The sequence below is a fragment of the Protopterus annectens genome, chromosome 11.part0 (genome assembly GCF_019279795.1).
Source record: "Protopterus annectens isolate FY-2018-M chromosome 11.part0, PAN1.0, whole genome shotgun sequence".
Lineage (NCBI taxonomy): Eukaryota > Metazoa > Chordata > Ceratodontiformes > Protopteridae > Protopterus > Protopterus annectens.
Genome location: NC_056745.1, coordinates 538,364,505 through 538,381,925, shown reverse-complemented (window position 1 = coordinate 538,381,925; position 17,421 = coordinate 538,364,505). Strand labels below are relative to the sequence as shown.

The 17,421-nt window shown below is 37.5% G+C and overlaps 1 protein-coding gene across 2 annotated transcripts in view; it reads left to right on the top strand.

Moving 5' to 3' along the window:
* Nucleotides 1-17,421, top strand: part of PARVG (parvin gamma) — a 3,368,585-nt gene that overhangs the window by 436,153 nt on the left and 2,915,011 nt on the right. The window lies entirely within an intron of this gene.

The following is a 17,421-nucleotide window of genomic DNA, read 5'->3' as shown; positions in this document are numbered from 1 at the left end:
ATAACCCAGAGGCTAGCTTCACTCTGGAATAAAATCCCAGTCCAGGTTAGGCAGAGTCCCTCATTGACTCTCTTTAAGAGGAATCTTGATGAGTGGATGGGAGATCGTAGGTTTACCCCGGGTATCACTTCTGTGTCACTGTTAGACAGAGGCACAGTATACTAACCTCGAAAAAGGGCATAGCAAAATTAATTTAAAATGGGTGGCGAAAGCCAAACACACTCTGGCTAGGCTTATAAATGCCCTAGGGCAGATAGCCTAGTATGAACCTATGAACCTATTTAAATTTTACTGCCTCCACTAATTTCTTAAGACTTACTATATTCTTCTTCCATACATCAACCTTGTCCATTTACCCCATTATTTTCCAAATTTTTAATAACTATAATTTTCAAAAGGGCCAAATAATGAGGTCTTAACTCTTTATCACATTTGATTAGCACTGGTTTATCACCATCCCACACCCAACACCACACATACACAAATCATGTGATGCTTTTAACTCATATCCTATCACCATACTCCAATCCTAGAACCTCACAATGAAACTTTTGAATCTCTGCACACATATGCCATATGTATATATATCATTATACCATCAGTGCCACACTTCAAAAACAAAACCTTCATTAACCCCATCCCAGGCCAAACCTTAAATTGGTCATTCTTGATTAATGCTCTACCCAGGTAAACAATTAATTAATTAATTAATTAATTAATTAATTAATTAATTAATGATCTTTTAAGCTTAAATTAATTGTGTACCACCTAGATGCAAAACTAAGTTGTGTATACCACACTAATATTGCTCCTTTTGACTTTCTACAAGGCTATTATAATCTCCAAGAATCTTCAAATAACTGTCTCACATTCTCTTAATTTAGTTTCACCTGTAAACCATTCCAGTTTGCCCACATTTCCTTGCTCCTCAAATTCCAATACTGCCTTTGTCTCTTCCTTTATTTTTCTTATCCATTCCTCCCACAGACTACTTCTGTGTTCTGTGCATCATCAGTTCGTGCCAATCAAAATATATAGGTTTTAGTCATCCATCTGTGATAGTAATGCTTTGTGTGCCCTCTATGCTCAAACTGATTTCTATCTGTTCTCCTGGAAAGCTCTCCTTTTCAATACAATATTTTCATCTTTCCATTGTGTGTTTCCTTCATCTACCTTCCAGTACCAACTTATTAGTGTCAACCTTTGCTTAGCAGCTTCCATCTTATTTTTTTTCCTTTGCCGCATTTAATCACAACACTGTTAGCTAAACCATCAATTCCTCCCACTCTTCACTATATAGACTTGCTACTTCCCTCAGAGTAGGAGCCTTTCAGCCTTCTTATTTTCTTCAGTTGAAGATCAGGCACACCAGAGCTTAGATCTGTCATTCATGCAGAGGAAACTATTTTGTTTTACTTAAGCCCTACATTACCCACAAGCATATGCTTATAGCATATTTGGGAATAATGTGCAGTGGCCCCCTGAGAAGTACGTCAATGCCTCCATGTGCAGTGCACCCACAGGTCCTTGCTTCTCCTGTGGTGTTATCTTCAGTATGACCTGTGGCCTCTACCAAGAATTCTTACAATGAATGTGTCTGTGGTTGTACATATCCCACACCTACCATGAAGAGGTATGGCATCATTCCTCTCTTCTCCTGTGATGTGGAGAATGGGGACAGGTTGAGCTGGTCTGAATATATTTTAGCTACACCTCTTCATTTTTCGTGGACCCTAGCAGAGCAGAAGATATTGTACCCAGGGGAAGAATTTCATTGTCTGTGATGTGGGGTTTAAGCCATGTTTTGGTGAGTGTTATGTCGGGTGAGTGTTGGGCAATCCATGAGTGACATTTGCTGACTTTGTTAAGAAGGCTGTGAATATTCATAGAGATTATAGTTAAGCACTTGGTAGAAGATTTGGAATGAGAGGCGGACGGGAGTTTGGGGAAGGTGTCATAAAAGGGAGAGGCGTGGGAACCAGAGTTGGGGTGAATATCTCCTCATTAGAATATATTCTATTAAATGAGCTTATCAGGGTAATAGAAACCGACTCACAGACTTATAGTCCACTTCCTGACATGGAAGTGGATTTACCATGCGCACAGAGTAGCCCCAAATTAACGTCCGAAGCAGTGATGATGTCAGACGCTGGAAACGAGAGGGCTACTGCATCGAGGAGAGGAGGGCAACAGCGTAATGAAAGGGGAGAAAATGAAGCCAGTGTTCGTCAGACCAATCCGGTGGACTATAGATCAGAAAACGAACATACTGCGAGATATTTGCAGAAATACGCCATTTTGGACTTTAGTCAATGGTTGGACAATTCCTTTGGCAACATAGCTAGAGGAGAGAGAAACCAGGCCGAAAATGCAACATACAAGGACAAATGTAAGACTTTTAAAACACAGTTGGCTAGGTATAAAACTCTAGCACTGGACAACTGGTACTTTAATAAATGTATAGATAGTAAAATAGTACCAAAGGGACTTAGGATAAACAAGTTTCCTAATAACACACTTTTAGATACGGAATTTTTTTAAAATTGTTAGTGATATACTAAATGAATGTGGGCTGGCCATTTTAAAAGCTATGTTGAGAAATAATGAAAGATTAATAGATAATTGCAAAGCTAAAACTGAGAGACTCAATAGAGAAATTAATGCTGATCTTTTGTTTACTGTTACTGAATATAAAAATGTATATTTTAAAACATTACAGGATGTTGACAACATTATAACAAAGAGTTACAAAAGAAAAACTACAAAGTTAGAAAGAGATATTAGGGACTACCAACAGGGAAAGCATACTACTGTGACAATAGGTATAAGAGGGGGGAGGTAGACCCAGGGATATGTACTACAAAGATGACGCTTGGGACGATGGAGGATACAGGGTGCAAATGGAAAATAATAACTACACACAATACAATAATGGTAATAACCAACATTATGAATGTGAATGATAATCAAGGTAGGAGCAGCCCTTTAAATGGAGAAGGACCGAGGAGGTCAGAGAGGATTCGGAACCTGGCCCAACAACCATCTTATGCAGAAGTGATAGGCAATCACAATACATACCAGCAAAAGAGGAAGGGTCACGGGGGACAGAGATAGAGTTAATTAAAACAGGGACATATATTGATACAGATGGGAACCGTTGTAGAGATGGGGCAACGAATTTTGATATAAATGCCAATGGGCAGGAAATAAATGAAAATCAAAATAAAACAATAGTTTATTCACAGAATAATTTTGACATTTATAACTATACAGATGTAACTGTGAACGAGAATTATTTTAAATTATTTATAAAAGGTTTTACTTTTGTACCAGTAAATAAACCAGGTATTGAGGACATTATACTTGATACAAAATTATTTACCAGGAAATTAAATTTGGTACACATTTTTAAGAATGAACCACAAAATATTCGGGGTGATTTGTTAAAGAAGAGGAGTATTTATAGCCCCCCTTTACACCATGATATACAGAATTTTGAGAGTTGTGTCACCAGTATGATAAGAAAAGAATATAAAAGGAATAAAATGTGAAAATTAAATTTGACAGTTGATGAAAGTAAGCTACTTAGAGAGTTAAGTGAAAATGAAAAAAAAATGTGTGATCAAACCAGATAAAGGGGGTGGAGTTGTTCTAATGGATCAGTGGGATTATATTAATAGAATGATGGATCTATTGGACAAGGACAACATATATATTATTGTTTCAATGAATGAAGTGAATATTTCATATAAGAGAATAGGCTTGATTTTAGAGGATAATCAAACCAGTAATACCAGCCATTTTTGGCATTCCCAAGATACATAAGAAATTGGAAAATCCACCACTGAGACCCATTGTTTCCTCACAAGGATCAAAGACCCAACCACTAACGATATATGTGGACACCAAATCAAACAGGTTTTATGTTAATTTTCCACATATTTTGATATTCTTGGGATTTTTTTGAATAAAATTGGTTCAAGTCTATTCAAAGATAAAATAATTTTCATTACCATAGATGTAAAGGATTTATTTTCAGTTATGTCTCATACTGAAGGACTTAAATGGTTTGAAAAAAATGTTAATAGAAATGTTTTTTTTTACTACTGATGAATTTAAACTTGTATTGGAAAATATGGAATTAGTGTTGAAATACAATTACATTTATTTTCAGGGGGACCTATAACACCAAATGGATGGGGTGGCTATGGGTTCAGTGTGTGCCCCTATATATGCCAATATGCGTTTAAATCTACTTATTATCAAAATATTAAGGGGTACTATCATTTTTTGGATGATATTTTTATCCTATGGGATGGACTCGAAGAAATGATTACAGAATTTATGTATTACATAAATCACAGCACTAATATTTTAAATTTACACATGAGATTGGTAAACACGAAATACATTATTTAGATGTCAGGTTACAGAATGATTATGGTAAAAAGACCTATAGATCTAGTATATACAGAAAATAATGCTGTTCCAATTCATACCTACACTATGAAAGAGACCATCCACACCATTTTAAAAAGAACATAGTAAAGGGGCAGATGATTAGAATAGCTAGAATGACATCTGATAAAACTGATTTTTTGGAAGAAATAGGGAACCGACATAGGATGTTTAATGAAAGAGGGTATCCAGATGAGTTAATCAACCCTATTAAGGAATTTGTTATAAATGGATGGGGTACTACTTATGTACCCTTATTAACTAGTGGGGAAACTATTGGAACTAAAATTGGGAATGTTAATACTGAACCAAAGATAGTACAATTACCATATTTGACACTAACATATCACAACAGAATGGGATGGATAAAGAAATGTATAAATGACACTTGGGAGATGTTCAGTAGGATAGCCACCAGATTGGGAGTGTTCCAGAAATCCCTGAGATACAGTTTTAAAAGGAATAAAAAAATTAGAAAAACATTTTGGAAAGGACAAAGAATGCGTACAAAAGTGGAACCTGTTCAAAATATGGTACCTTCAAATGTGGGAAGTGCGCACAATGCCCATTTATAGCTGGATGAAGGAATTAAATATTCCCAGTATAAATATGATTATAAAAGGAAAAACATACAATAGTTGTTATTCTAAAGGTGTTGTCTACTTGGCATACTGTAAGATCTGTTGGGGGTACTATATAGGAAAAACTGAACGTAACCTAAGGGTACGTATTTACGAGCACCTACGTGATATTAATAAAAAGAATGAAAATAATGCCCTGTTTAGACACACATTGACTTGTAAGGAAGCTGATTTCAAATTATGGGTACTGGAAGAGGTTGGACACTATGAGAGAGGAGGTGACTGGGAGACCAAGTTAGAATTTTGAGAAATGATTTGGCAACTTAGACTAGATGCATGTAGTGGTCTAGGTTTAAATGACCACATTTCTATTAGTCCAGCCCTGAAACTTCTTTCAGCTGACCCTAAGAGACACAACCCAGAATGATGATATATAAGGAATATATGAATTCATATTTGGTTTTTCGGTTTTATATTTTATATATATATATATATATATATATATATATATATATATATATATATATATATATATACATATGTATATATATATATATATATATATATATATATATATATATATATATATATTAATAATATTTTTTAATAATGCTTTTTATTTTCAGGTACAACAAATAGTATAGTATTTATAAATGCACTAACTGAAGAAGTTTATTAGGATATGACTTTCAGTCAAAAAGTATTGTTGCCATAGCATTTAATGTTTTTTAACATTATCACTGGGATCCCTTGTATACTGTCCCTGTAACAACCAGAGATATATTTCTCTTTATTTCCCTGATGCAACTCTTTTTTAATATGCTTTGTATACATATAAATATATTATACATATTTTTATCCAAGGAAGTGTGTAGAATTTAGTATTTTAAGTTTATTTTTTACTTTATTTATTTTTATATACATGTATTAAATAAATGACTACTTGGATTTGTATACACAAATTACTTAACGGATTGCTTTCTCACAAATGAAATACTTCAGCATTTGAAATGAAGGGTTAAATATTTGGCATGTTTTAATTGAAATATTGATTGGCCAGTCAATTAGAATGAATGTAGTGTTATAAAAATTAGTTTAGATATGAAACAGATGATTCTGATGAAGTCTCCGTGGCGGAGATGAAAGTGCTAAATCCGTTTTTGTTTCTACTATTTTAAATGTTAATAAATAAGGTGTGAGTTTACTGAAATCCATTTTGGCTTGTGGACTGATTATATACACAGAGTCACAAGGATTATTGCGGAGGACAGCCTTTATTGTTATTGGGAGCAGCATCCTTTTGGTAGAATATATTCTTGGTGATGTATAGCAGTGTAGGTATATTAGAACTTTTAGTAGAGTAGGCTTAGTTTTGTGAGGGAGTTTGGGGGACAAGTAATTTGAAGTTGTGCATGAGAGGGTTAGATAGGTTCAATAAATGGGGTGCTATAGTGATAGGCTAAGATTTCTCCACATTCCATAGTGGTTGATTAAGAGTGGGAGGTAAGTTTATGGGAGAAAATTTGGTTTGATAAGAGATAAGGTGTGAGAGTAGAAGAAGGAGAGGAGCAGTGACATTTATGAAAACCATGTTTAGGGATGGTGGAAAAGTAGGAGTTATGGAAGTCAGAAATTGAGAAGGGTAGAAAGATGGATAGTGTTGAGGAAGAGGTTGGTTGAGTGACAGGCAGGGGAGAGGATGGAATTGCTGGTGGAAGAGCTTAGGAGAGGATGAGTAATGTGTATGGTGTACACAGTGTATGAAGTTTAGAGTGACAGTGGTTGTAGTGGGGGAGGGGTGTGATGAGCTAAGGGAAGGAGGTGTGGTTGAGAAGAACGCAGAGTGTGTCAATTGGTTGGGATGATAGGTAGAGAAGGTGTGATTTTGAGGTATGTGGAGTACGTCAATTGGTGGTGAAAAACAGGAAGAGGAGAAGTGAAATGGGAGGGAAAAGGATTGTGTAAGAATAACGGTGGAGTACGGCGGTGGGTGGGAATTGGGAGTAGGCTAGGGAAGTTGAAATAAGCCCAAGCATAGTGAGGCTGAATGGAGAGGGCTGAGCCAGCAAGGCTGTAATATGAAAGAAAAAAAAACAATCAGTGAGTAGTGGAATGCAGTGAGCTAAATTGTAAGGTGCTAGGAGAGGCTATAGCTGCTATTGTGGAGGGGGGAGTTAAGAAGCAGAGTTTAGAGCAAGGAAGAGGTTTAGCTGGAAAAGTAGAGATAAAGGGATAGAGAAAGTAAGAGAAGGAACATTTGAATCAGGGTAAAGGATGAGTTGGAGGAATAGTGATAAAAAGGTGGTGGGGATACTGGACAGACAGGTGTGTAAGGAAGGAGGGGTGTGGAGAAGGTTTACATACTAGTAGGAGAGGACTGGCAAGGTTTAGATACCAATAGGAGCAGTTAGAAGCCACTTACAGGAACAGTACTTATAAGTGCCTATGGAGATCGCTACTCAGAGTGGGACAGAAATATGTTTGAGTTAGGCAGTATCCACGTAGAGTAACGGTTGCTAGCTGTTTTGTTTCAGGTTCTTTTTAGAGACTGGAGATGCTGCAGTTGTAATCTTGGCCTGGCAGTGTGCATGCTAGAATGATAATTGCAAGAGTATGTAGTCTATAGCCAAATAACACCGGTAGGGTGCAGGAAGTGTAGTCAAGCATACTCATTGTCCATCTTTCTAAGAAGGGGCATTGGAGAGAAGTTGCTGGGTGTAGCAATCTTGCGAGCAAGAGGTGACTTTTTGTTGTATGAATGGAATCAGTCTGCCAGTATTTTACAGTGGACTATAAGATGAGAGATAAAAAGAGATGAGGGATGACATAATAGTGATAACAGGTGGATACAGCAAAAGGCATACACAGAGAAGACAGTAGGTTGATTTGTTTTCATAAGTAGCACAATAGGTTACAGGTACACAGCCAGCAATATTTAATTAAATTGTTTTACTAACCAAGTTTCCACATTTCCGGTCAGTACTGGGGATAGTTCACATGCTATTAGAGGGTTAGGTAGTGTAATAAAGTTATGAGCAGTACAGACAAGCATTTAGAACCCACATGCAACTTATGATTTAGAAACAAGGCCAATTTTAGAGTCAAAGAAAAGTCTGAGTCAAAAGGCCAGAAAAATAGGATTCTTAACAAACATAGACCTAAAGTGCTAATATAGATATGCTAGAAAATAGCACCAAGGTGCTAGTGTGCATATGTTAGAAGGCAGCACCATTTAAGCTGTTTTGCTGGATGGAAACTACAAATTGAATATGAATGGCCCTAGGTGAACTCTCAGAGATGAATCACAGGGTGCAGTATTTGGACTTCTTAAATTGGTAGGGCAATTAAAGAAGGATTCCTTGGTTAGCCAAGCAAAAAGCAGCAGAAAAACTGGGATATGGTTGCACAATTCAAAGCAAGTTTACAGTATATTAACTGAACAGCCAAAGAGATATTTTGAGCAGTCCAACATGGCTGTAGCTCAGGCCCTGTGACTGGAGTTTGAAACAACTGAAACTTACATAGCTAAAGTTTTATTCAGTATGACAACAGACCCAGGAAATTACAGACCTATAAGTTTGACTAGTCTTACATGCAGGGTCATGGAAAGAATAATCATGGACCTGATGAAAAAATGACAAAAGAAACCTCCAACCACTGGACCCAACCCACTTCGGCTTTGCCAAGGGCAGGTTATGCTTGTTCAATCTGGACTTCTTTAAGAAAGTCACTAGGTCCATGGATGAGGTTAAAACAGTGCATACTGCCTAACCTGACCTGGCTATGTCATTTGATACAACTCCCAGTCGGGTATTATAAATAAACTCACAAAAATGGTAATAAATCACCAGATGGATAGCCAAATGGCTCATGGACAAGACACGTTGTTAGAGTGGATGAATCCAGGTCCAGCAAAAGGCCATTTACTAGTGGTGTGCCTCTCCTCTCCTTTTATGAATATACTTCTCTGAGTCAAAACTAATATGATGGGCATTGGCTGACTAAGTTTGCTGATGACTGCAAGTGAGGCCAATATTCCAGTGATGTAGATATCCTACTGAAGGTTCTAATTTAGACAAATGATTGGTGGCAGAGCTATAGCCTAAAACTAAATGCAGAAAAATGCATAATCATACCATTTGGTAAGTCAAATACCCCTGCAAATTAATAGCACACCCCTAAAATAGGACTGAAAGGTGAGAGATCTAAGTACACAGATAGTAGCCTGAGCTTTCAGCACTATGTGTCTACAGTGGTGAGCAAGTCTTTCTATGTGGCACAGCTTAAAAGTAAAGGCATGGCATCCAATTCCAATGAAGTTATAGTCCCATTGTACTCAGCCCTCCTCAGACCAATGATCGAGTACAATGTGCCTTTTGCCTTGTACTTGATCAGGCCCTTCCAACAGCTGGAGTGGCCTCAGAGGGTCCTTACAAAATATACAGGGTGTAAACAACTTTTTATTATATGAATAGACTAAATGTTCTATCCCTTTACTCTGTCTCCTAATGACTATTAAAGGGTGATTTATGCCTAACCTACAAGGCACTCACAAATCCAGCCCTGGTGGAGCTGTTACACATTTACCTGACAAATTGCATGAGGGTCATCCAATCTAGGGATCTAAACCTGGTTCATTGACATGAACAAAACCTTCTGGAGAGACAGGTATGTGTCTCATAGATTACTCCTTCTCTGGAACAGGCTTCCTGTTCATGTAGAACACAGCCTATCACTGATCCTCTTCAAATGCAGTTTGAATCAATGGATGGGGAATTGTAAATTCACTCCTGGGAGTGGCACATATGTCCCTTATGTGAAATACTCAAAGGTATAGGCTCAGACCTAGGCCATCCTCTAACCCTTAGGGATAGAAAATTGGGTAAAATTCGGGTAATAATGGCTAAGCTTGTAAGGGCTCTTAAGCCGTTAGCCTAGTAATCTCCTATCAACCTATGAACTTGCTCTGAGTTAGCAGCCACAGTGTAAAGTTCAAAGTCTGGATGACCCCATCTCATTCACATCTACTGCCTTTCATTCTATAACTTCTAATCAGCCTCCTAGCCTTCCAAATAAACCAGTCATGTGCCCTTTGTACTTTTATGTCTGCAGAACTTTTTGGCCATATAAGTATCATCATCCTAACCATTTCTGGACAGCTCACTAAAGTTGAATCCTTTCCCATCCCTCTGCCGAGCAACCTCTCAGCATTTATCAGCAATTATTTCTAATTTGCCTCTAGCATTTCCTTAATCCCTAAGTGCCTTTAAACTTTTCATATTTATTACTTAAACCATTAAGACTGGTTGACAACAGCTTAATATAAATCATTCCTCAATGTTATTATAAGAAATTTTTAGCAACTCATGCAGTGAATAAGGGTGGTGGCAAGTGGAATAATTTATGCCTCTTCCCCCTCCCTATGACAACTTTCAAAATGAGAGTTAATTCTAGTGAACCTGCAAGAAATGAAAACAAAATGAACAGAAGTTACCACTGAAGAGGCAATGTTCTGAATGGAGTACAGTAGCATTGCTCCTACTCTCATAGTGACTCCAGATATATACCAAGTTAGCACAAAGTCAAAAAAAGAGGCCAGCACCAAGAATGATAACTCTGTTTATTCTGAATGTAAAAAAATCAGAGCAGTTTCAGCACATTTGACTTCATCAGCGCTTACCATCCAACTAGGAAAGTCATCCATTTACACATCCAGCATTAATTATTAATCAATCAATAAAGCATTTAAAGGCACAGTAAAGAAATAATAATATGCATCCCTATACATCATGAAATTTTTTTTTTGGGAAATGCATTTTAAAATGTTACAAATGGTCATTAAGACCTGGGGAAAATAAAGCCCCCAACTTAACTATCCACATTTTTTCTTTTTCATTTAATAAACTGTGCCAACCCAATTTTTGAGATCTATCACCCCATATTTTATTAATGATACAAAAGTGGAATACCGTTGATTTGTGAGTACATACATGTCTGTAAAGTGCATTGGTCATGCATTTATTCCTGATGTCGCCTAAATGCTCCAACATCCTGATTCTAAATGGCCTGGAAGTCTGCCCAACATAAAATGAAGAGCAGGAATATGTAGCTAAATAGACCACCCAGTCTGTGCTGCAGTTTGCAAAATATTTGATCCTGTATACGAATTTGGTGTTTTTATACCAAGTGACCCTCTCGCCAGGGCAATCATTGTTTCACTGGGACATCAGCTCACCTTTAGGTCACAAAGCCACATATCAGGTCTGAAGCTTCCTTTTACCAGCATAATGCATGTATAACAAGAGATATAAAATAATTAGATGGTAAAAGATAGATCACAAGTGATGATGGTAACTGGCCCTAACAGTTTAGAACAGATGGACTTGGAAGACTGCATTGATTAAATTATTAAATTAAGCATTGGCAATAATTTGAAATAAAACTCAGTAATTCTGTAAATTTCAACACTTGCTGCATTACAATAATAAGTAAACAAAACATTTAGCTGAGGTCATCCATAAGTATCGACTCTTAACAACCTGTTAAAAACTATGAGAGGTTCTGATCTAGAAGTTTAAGAGTGAGAAAGAAGAAAAAAGTGGGGAAGGAGATTGAAAAGGAACTAAAATGGGGTAGGGGAGAGGTGAAAGGAAGATAAGGAGCAATAACTGCCTCCAGGGAAGAAACTTAGACGAATCAATTCAAAACAAACTGTCTGCCTCTCTAGAGTAGAAAAATAAACCCCTCACTACAAAGGTGACCTGAGTTTAATTGTATGTTCAGGCATTGGAGGAGCCAGGCAGATGAGAAAGGGAGTGATTATCCAGTGCTGGCTCACCCTTCATGGGGGAAGGAATATGATCAAACTTATTGCACTGCAGTTTCTCATTGGAGGAAAGGTGTCTTGAATTCACTAATAGGATGTGTAATTTGTCCCCATCAAACAAAGATATATGTTAGCTTTCCTGAGACATGTGGGGGGTATGTGCATACCCTCAGGGGAGGCATCTGCAAACATGCAGAAAGTTGCCTGGTAGGGTCAGCTTAGAACCAAAAAGTAAAAGAATCCCTGATGGGCAGCTTGGATAATGGTCTTCCATAACTGGCAATAAACTAATTGGAGATAGATGGGCCCAGTTCATTGAAGACAGTTAGGAGGCAGTAGGGATAAAAGAAAACGGTGACACAGTGCCTGAACCTGAGGAAATGGAGATGAAAATATAGGTTGAATGAATGCCTCTTGATGATTTGAATGTTAATATTTGATATTAAACAAATGAAAATGAATAAAGATGAAATGCCCTTAGTTGCTTCAGTTAATATTGTCTTTTGCAATATTTCAAGCTCACAGCTCACCTCATATATGATGTGGTCAGTATAAGGAAAGTGCATTGATTTGTTTTAATTTTAGATATGTTCACTTCTTTTGTTATGCTAAGTGCTGGCACAAGTTCAAGCAGGCTTTGTGTATTAGTACAGTAAAAAAGGTTTGAAGAAATCAGTAATTATAAATGAGAATGTTAACCATTTTTAATTTAATAAAATAGATCACTTGTAATGGTTGTGCTAATTCATGCTGCATCAGACAGGGATCTTCCTGCTAAGATGAGGAATAGAAAGTATGTATAGAGCATGCATGCTATCTTTCCTGACTGGGTAGCTAGGAAGAGTGCATGAACAAACTCCTTCGAGGGATAGGTAGGTCACTCAGCCGGACCTGCAAGCTGGGCTACTTCCTGTTGCAAGACCCAAAGTGCTGGGGAACAGATGATCTAACGAGGCACCCTAGGAAGGAACAAATAGGTCACAGAGATCTAGCCTAGCCAACAAATGGCCAGCTCTCACTATATGGAACAAACAGATGGAGTGTATGAGTATAGAAAGCCATCGAGAAGGTGTCCTGTGGAGATAGGGAGGAATGTTACAAAATAGAATGCAGTACATTTATATATTTATATCTATATCTCTCTATCAATAGCTCTTTCTCTCCCTCTCTCTCTGGATGGATATATATATATATATACACACACACACACACACACACACACACACACACACACACACACATATGTACACACACACACACACACACACACACACACAAATATATATATATATATATATATATATATATATATATATATATATATATATATATATTATATGGTTTACTATTAAAATGTCGAATGGCACTACGTCAACTGTACTATAGCCGAACAGGGAAGTTCGAAAATAGTAATGTCGACGTCAAAAAAACAATCTAGGAATGGTTTTAACATGGGTCGAGGTAGGTGTTCAGTATTATTCAGAGCTACAAACATCTCCCCTACCTCGACCCATGTTAAAACACAGTCCTAGATTGTTTTTTTGTCGTCCACATTACTATTTTCGAACTTCCGTGTTCGACTATAGTACAGTCGATGTAGTGCCGTTCGACATTTCAGTAGTAAACCATATTTTATATATATATATATATATATATAAATATGTGTATATGTAGATATCAGTAGCTATATCTGCATCAGATATCGGTAACTATAGCTGCATCTATTTATCTTTATAGATATATATATATATATATATATATATATATATATATATATATATATATATATATATCTATATATATATATATATATGTGTATATATATATATATATATATGTATATATAAAAGGAAGAAAGTCAGCTGTTTGAATGCATTTTCACTGAGTGATACTGTGAACTAATTTCACTAAAACTCACTTTCAACAATAATGTAGTTTGCATTTTTACCCACTGCTGTTCAGCTGCAGAGCTGGCATATAACTTTATGTGTGTGGAAGTGTATCCTCACCTGGGGGGGGGGGTACAGTTTTTTTTACCTCTTTATAATTTGAGCTTTACTGAAAGTGGCTTTGAGCAAAATTAATGTTCACTGAGTGCCTTCAGCAACTTGATTATAAGGGAAAACTTACTCTAAAGTCTTGAAAGAATTGTATAATTCATTTGTGCAGTATTATTTCTTTTACTGAAGTTTATTTTTAACATTAAACTCTCAAATCTGATGCAAATACCCCAATTGTACATTCTGGTCATTATTTTTCAAACAGACTGGGATGAAATATAAAAACATATAGTAATTGTCATATAGTAATAAACATGATACAGGATAATTGCTGATAGCTTTTAAGAAGAGGTATTGACGGTTATTGTGTGTATGCTGGCCTAGTATTTCTAAATAGCTATACTAAAGATATACTTTTTTATTTTTACAGAAGATTAATGTACCTGGGATATTATACAGGTTTATGGGAGGACAGGACACAAAGTATGGGAATCTTAAATCTGTTGGTTTCATCAGATTCCAATTTATTGATTGGGATTGCTAGACAGTTTTGAGGTTTTTGCAAGGGTATGAAAACTCTTGAGAAGGAAATTGATTTAAGTTTAATGACTAGTGGTGGGAAAACTTTCAAACAGTAATGTCTAGATTGGGCTGTTAAATACAAAATGTACTTTTAATGAAACAGGCAACTAGTTTGTTTCTTTAAGGGTGGTACAATGGTTTAATTTCCAGTTTAATAGGACCTGGTATCATCATTGTTAATATAAGTATTGCTAAAGTTGAAACATGGCTTTTTCAACCTCCTAGGTTATTAAAAGTATGACTGAAGTATCTTTTTTAAAAGGTTCAATGCATCTATATAGAGGATGAGATACATGCAAGAGTTTTCCCATACTACCGTGCTTATAAAAAGGGTGAATAGTAAAGGCACATAGACAGAACTTGGAAACTTTTTTTCTTTGGAGGGGAGGGAGACCTTTGAATTGCTACCAAAGGAGTCTCGTGTGTCTATAGGCTAAATTTTAGCACTATGTTCTAAAATTGACTAACAGGGGTTACAAAAGCTATTTTTACTTTGGTAGAAAGGGTTAGTATTATCTGCTAGTATTATTTCAGCAAGGCCAATGTTGCCTGGCCTTTCCTAGGTTCATTGTCAACTCATCAGTTCTCAGCAAGTGTTAGCTATTTATTTATTTAGGTTTGTTTTCCAGAGTAGAACACTGATCAAAACTGACCCATTTCAAGCCCAGCCTAGGTTGCATAAAGACAACAGAGTAGTTTACCCAAGTACAGTAAGGTAATATACAAATACAAAAATAAAATTCCACAATAAACAGAAAGAATACAATAAAATGTATTTTATTATAGTGAAAAAATAAGCATGACAAACAAGTCAAAAAGGCAGACTAAAAGCAGTTAAGATTTATGCTCCTTTGCTCAATGCTTTCTGCAATTCATAAATTCCAATGCCCTGGATTAACTTATCCACACCCCCACCCGGGGCAACAATATCATGGATTTAGTCATTACCAACATGAGTGACCGGTGTTCCACACCTGAAGTCAACTCCTTGTTGGTCAGATCCGACCATAAACTAATCATCCTGCCCCCACCCACCATTAAGGAAACCACGGTAAAAACGTTCTCCAAATTCAACTTCATGCTTCTTAAGACAGAAGTGGCGAAATTCATGACACCCATGCAGATGGACAATACAGTTACGACTGCTGAATCCTACACAAATGCACTCTATAAGCACTTACACGAGTGCATGAATCATGTCATCCCAAACCGAACCAAGATGCTATCCTCCAAAAAAAGGAAGCCAGTCTGGTGGTCCCCTGCCATAAACAAACTATAACAGAAGGAAGAAACTGTTGCAAAAGAGAGTAAAATCCCATGAGTGGAGGAGCTCCCTGGTCAGCCTCAGTAAGAAGCTGAGATCCCTAAGATCCTCCAAAGCTAGCTATGAAAACAAAATCGCCACTGATTCTAAGGGCAACCACAAAGTATATAGCTATGACAAGAATTTCAATGGCAACACCCAGATCTGCTCTGAGTTACAGCACAATGGCACGAAAATTACAGAACCAACTGATATTGCCAACATCCTGACAGATAGGTTCAGTGCTAACTTTACCCCCCTCTTACCCCCTAAAGGGCCCATATCTATACAGGACAAATGCAGAGTCCCTGTAATTACATCTATGCAGGTAAAAGCTGCACTCTCTAAAACCAAAAACACAGCATCCATGGGACCGGACAACATCCCAGGCTGGATTTTACATAAACTTCAGAACGAACTGGCTCCTCACCTAAGCACCATATTCAATTATAGTCTCACATCAGGCTTTGTGCCCACTGAATGGCACACAGCAACAGTTATCCCACTCCACAAAGGGGGAGCCACCACTGATCCTGGGAACTATCGCCCTATTAGCCTGACAAGCCTGATCTGCAAGGCCATGGAATGTATCATCATGGAACTCATAAACAAAGACATTGGTAACCTCCAAACTCTGGACCCCAACCAGTTCGGGTTTGTGAAAGGCAGATCATGCCTTCTGAACCTGATCAGCTTCTTTGAGGCAGTCATCAAAGCCGTAGATGAGGGTAGGGTGGTTCACACAGCCTATCTTGACCCCGCCAAGGCTTTCAACATCATCCCCCATTCTGGAATTATAGCTAAACTCACTAAACTAGGTATAAATCCCGACGTCACAAGATGGGTTTCCAACTGGCTCACTGACAGAACCCACATTGTAAAAGTTGCAGACTCCAAATCTGACTTCAAACCAGTGACAAGTGGAGTACCACAGGATTCACTCCTGGGACCTCTCCTGTTTGGTATCTACTTCTCTGAAGTACAGGCTAACACAGAAGGCCTTTGGCTAACAAAGTTCGCAGATGATTGCAAACTAGGAGCCATAGTCGAGTTCCCAAATGATGTGACATCCTACAGAAGGGCCTCACTGAGACAGATGCCTGGTGTCAGAGGCATGGCCTCAAGCTCAATGCCAAAAAGTGCATTGTCATCCCTTTTGGTAAAAACTCTGTACCCATGAACTACCACATAAACGGCAGTCTACTTAATGCTGAGTGTGTGATAAGAGACCTTGGGACCCAGCTGGACAGTAGTCTCTCCTTTGATAATCACATCGCCACAGTAGTCAGGAAATCCTTCTATGTGGCACATCTCATCACAAAAGGGTTTTCATCCAGGAAAAAAGAACAAGCTACCCATCTATGTCAAGCAAAGTTCCTCATTAGCACTCTTCAAGAAAAATCTTGATGAATGGATGGGAAATAGGAAACACCCCCCGGCTATCACTTATGTGGCTCTGCTTGACAGGGGCACAGGAAATTTACTTTCTTGTGTGGTGTAAGCCAGGGAACCTTGTTGGCTAGACTTACTTAGGCCTTTGGGCCGATAGCCTAGTACCTACCTATGAACCTATGCTGTCAAAGAGGTGTGTTTAATTACTTAATGATCTTGTTTTGCTAGGTGGGGTAGCATCCTGAGTATAAAAGAATAGTAGTGGTCAAGTGAGGAGCT